This window comes from Lepeophtheirus salmonis, unplaced genomic scaffold, assembly GCF_016086655.4.
Source record: "Lepeophtheirus salmonis unplaced genomic scaffold, UVic_Lsal_1.4 unplaced_scaffold_9513_pilon, whole genome shotgun sequence".
NCBI classification, from domain to species: Eukaryota; Metazoa; Arthropoda; class Copepoda; order Siphonostomatoida; family Caligidae; genus Lepeophtheirus; species Lepeophtheirus salmonis.
In genome coordinates this window covers 15,057-19,800 of record NW_027297113.1, presented here as the reverse complement: position 1 = coordinate 19,800, position 4,744 = coordinate 15,057, and the positions used below count along the sequence as shown (strand labels likewise).

Below are 4,744 nucleotides of genomic sequence, written 5' to 3'. Positions count from 1 at the left end.
TTTTTTAAATCCCTTCATTGATTTCACAATTATGTTATACATAGTCAGTCATGAAAATCCAGTTTAGAATGGGCATTTTTTTTTTTTTTTTAAACATGATCATTTGAAGAAAATTTTGGAGGAAAGAAAGACTAATGCTCAAGACGTTATTGCTCAAGATCAGCTGTCCACCTGCATAATCTTTTGGCCGAGGTATATTTTGCCAAATAAAATATGGTTGCAGGTGACAATTTCCTATCATACAATAGTTTGATTCTGTGAATACAGTATAAACTTCAATCAAATTGCACATGATTATAAATTATTTGCAATAAAATTGTATCACAATCAAATCCTTGATGATCAAATTGCTTGCAATGAATTGTTTAACATTCAAATTACCCACAATCATTTTACCTGACAATCAACATAAAATGGCCACTCTATTAAAATTTTATAGATCGTCCGGGTATATTGCAGAGGTGTTTGCTTCATCGAGCATTTTTGCAAAATGCCGGATTTTTCTCATTGCCCGTGACATATATATATATATATATAGGTTGAGGGATGAATAAGAAATGGTATTCGGTCCTTTTGGTAACAAAGTAGCTTAATATAATAAATTATAGAATAGCCATGACGAATCAAATGAGATGAGTTTATCGACACCTGACAACAAAATATTTTTGTGATAGCAAAGTAACGCATTGATGAGAAAGTATCTTTCAAAAACGACTATTTTTAAGAATCAATGATTCAGAGACCTAAATAAACTTTTTTATTATATTTGTAATATGCAAAAAATAAATTAGCAAAGATTGTTGTAATAAAATGATTTTAGTTTATTGTTGGTTCTGATGCAACATGGCTGATCAAAGAGCACTGACTTTATTTAATAACAGTTCTTATCAATGAAAAGGATAAGAGCTAGACCATGCAGAGACCCCAAATTCTATTGAGTTAGACGCTAAACGATGAAAGTGTAAGAATGCTTTGACTAATAGAAAAATTCTGTTTTTATCAATTAACAAATTTGGATTAAAAGGGAAGGAGAAGAACTGGAATCTTGTCCTTATCTGAAGCCTTGTACAGCTTTGAGAATATTGTTGTGCCTCCAACCCTCAGAGTGAGAGAGAAGTCTCCTATATATCTTCATGTACAAATTATAAATACCTAACATGGATTCCCAAAGCTGACGGTTAACCTATTGAGTATCCCGTTATTATCCGGACCGTCAAAAAGTCTTGGAACATAATGAACGTTGAACAATTAATTACACCTAGCGGCTTTAAGGAAATTCTAGATATATCTTTTTTTAAAATTGGAACTTGTTTATAACTCCTTAGAGAACATTATTTTATTAATTTGAGCACCATTGGCCTTAATCACGATCTTCACACAACACTGGAACGCTTTGCACAAGTTAACGACGTTATGTTTCGACATTGATCACCACTCTTTCTCAACCGATTGCTTTAGGAACTTAATTCTGTGGTGACATTGTGTGCTGGTTCATCTTTCAATTTGCCACCAGATTCTATAATCAAGGGGATTCAGGACAGGACTCTGCGGCCAGAAGTCCTTCGGCCAGAAATTCCTTTTGTTTTGCAATCCAATCCTGCACGAGTTTTGCCATATTTGTAGGACCCCCTTTCTGTTGAAAGCAATAATCGGCTTTCTTCGATAGCTTTGTGATCTTGCAAACCTAGGGAAGCACTTTTGTTTGCAAAATCATCAAGTAATCCTTGTTAGTCAATCTGTATCCAACAGGGAACAAAATTGGCTTCTTTTTGTGACCTTTAGATGCAACAATGTCGAGAATCATGACTGAGACGTGATGCTGTACACTTCAAGGAGGTTGCAGTTGACTTCTTCAAAACATACAACCCGATCTTATTTTCTATTGTATAAGGAATTCACTCTAAATATCTACTCGTCCGAGAAGAACAAAATTTCGGTTTCCGTGATACCTCAGGTAATTTTATAACTTTTCGCTTATTGAGTGAGCAAGGGTGGTCGGAGAGACTTGCCACCAACTTTTTTTACGGCATTAGACACTGTGGAAAGTCTCAGCGACCTCTTCTTCGCCATGTCCGTCATCGTCATCTTTGGATTTTTCAAAAATTGTTATTGCCGTTTAAGGCTTTAATTTGATTGGCCTTCCGCTTCTATGACAATCACTGATGTCTTCACCATTGTTGACCTTAACCCTTACCCTCCAGACGGTGGTTCTTCAGACATTAAGGGTCTTTACATTATCTGAATTGATAAATCCGGCGCGACTACACGAGCAACTTCATACTTTGTTTGCTCAATTTTTGTTAATATTTATCCTAGAAACTTGATAAATAAGGCCTTCAAAATGTAAACAATCAACTGTTCTTTTTTGCAAAGGAAATTTTTCCATTAAAATTAACATAAATCTTCCAAAACGCAATTAAAGTTCCAAAACTTTTTGACATCACAGTATTGGTCAGTGACTCACATTAACAAAGAGCACCGTTTCTTATGTATGTAAGCCTAGGGAAACACTTTTGTTTGCAAAATCATCAACAAAACATCCTCAAACAAAACTGTTTCAGTTTGGTATTGATCTCTTATGTAGGTACTAGCAGCAAAAACATAAGGGAGCATAGTATAATTTGCTCTCGGATGCCAATCATAAATAATTCATATACATACATACATTTACAATATTTATCTTAAGAGTCTATAAACGCTGGTATGTAAAAATTAATTAACTCTCGCAAGCAATTTGTATATGGCATTTTTTTTCGCAATGTGTGAGTAGAATTGTCTTGAGGGTATCCCCCCAAAAAAAAAAGCAACTTTTGATTTACTAGACAATTTAATATTTAAATTTTTTATTTCAAATTCAAACAATTCCAATTTCATTTATTTTTTCAATTTTTTTTCAAAAAAATTAACTTTCTGTAAATAACTCAATTTTTGAAATTTTGTCTTCAAAACATGTAATATTTGATTTTTTTTTTTAAATGTTATATTTGAAATTTAATTTTTGAAATTTTTTTGAAAAAAATTTAATTTTTTGTGAACAGATGTTGATTTTTGAAAAAATTTCGTAAAAATTTAATTTTTGTCGTTAGCCGTGGATTTTTGAAATTTTTTCCAAAAATTTAATTTTTTGTGTATATAAATATAAAAAAATTGATTTATTTCAAATTTAATTTTTGAAAATTTTTCCTAGAAATTTTAATAATATCTTTTTTTCAAAAAAATCAATAAGAACCACACCCCCAAAAAAAATAATTATAATCCTGCGGACTCCCTGGTGGTGAGCTTATGAAAAACGCATAGTCACACTAAGATTTCTTGGAAGTTATCTTCTATTTTTATCCGACGCCCAATTACTCTGTGCAATGCCGGTACTTCTGCTAGTATAAAATAAATTAGAAAGAGAAACATCCATCATAAGGCTAGACTAATTATTGAGACTGTTAAATATTTAGGATGACCAAACGTCCTATTTTACCCGGACATATCCTCTTTTTACATTCTGTACAGAGCGTTTGGCAACTTTCTTACAAATTAATAAAATGTATAATTTGTTATGGGTTAAGTCGATTTAAAAATCACCCTTTTAACCCGACATTGATAGGTCCCATTTTTGGGAATCAAATATATACATTTGTATTACTTTTTCCGTTTATACCTCTTATAAGATAACATCAAAAAATTTGATGAAAAAATCTTATTTTTAAGGATTGCAAGAAAAGACGCTTGAAGTTATGTCTCAAGATAAGCTAGAATCTTTTTTTTTTTCCGATGTTGTATCTGTTGGATCTCTGCTGTCTTCGGTTAACAAGTTTGTCTCTCATTTAGCTGGCCACATCCGTTTCCTCAGAGATACGGCCAGCTCCTTTGTGTGTGGAGATTATATTGAAAGATAAATACGAATTTTCCCAAAGGAAATACTATTTACTTATATTTCTATGTAGTAAATTGACATAAAATCTCAAAATCTCACTCGAAAACAAGAGCAATTTGTTCAAGTTCAAACTAATTATCAGGCTTAAATGGAAAATGGTGCACGAAATCTCATTATTACAAATCCCGTAACACAGGGGCTCCCAAACTTTTTGTACCCAAGGCACAACACAAAGACAAAATCAGTAACTGAGCGGGAACGCACTCAGGATTTCTTGAGTAGACTAATGCTCTGCTAGTTAAGACTAAAGTCAGAATTAAAGTAACTATCATATTTTTATTATGGCTGTATATGTACCCAATAAACACACTTATTCAAAAAATCCAACAGTTTTAGAGATTTACATGTAGTATAGCTCATGGCTGCAAAATTTTCTTGTATACCGTTAAATATCTATGGTTAATCAACGATAAATGATCTTTGTTTTCCTTTGTAAGTAACTATATCCATTCTTACATAATAATTACTGCAATTCAGATTTCTTCAAAAATAACTATGTACAAGGAGCCAATATTTTTTTAAATCTATAAAAATGTATAATGAAACCATTAGCTGTTGAATAATACAAAATAGGCGTGAGGAATCTGAAGCATAGAATTATAGAGACCTTGAATACTCCAGGCATAATTTTAATTCCCACATGAGTGGAACAAAAGGAGAAATGTGTTGATTAAAGGAAAATAAGAAAAAATACTCTCATTGTTTAATCCTTCAATATGAAAATTATAAAGTATTTTATACTTAAAAAAGATAGCTGGATTAAGAATCAATTTCTACTAATTTAGTCTTGTTTAATCAGAGTTTTAGCAATCAAAA

General features: G+C 31.9%; 1 pseudogene; it reads right to left on the bottom strand.

Annotated features, from left to right (window-relative positions):
- Positions 1 to 1,522: 1,522 nt before the first annotated feature.
- Positions 1,523 to 4,744, bottom strand: part of LOC121131717 (cyclin-dependent kinase 9 pseudogene) — a 6,910-nt pseudogene continuing 3,688 nt past the window's right edge.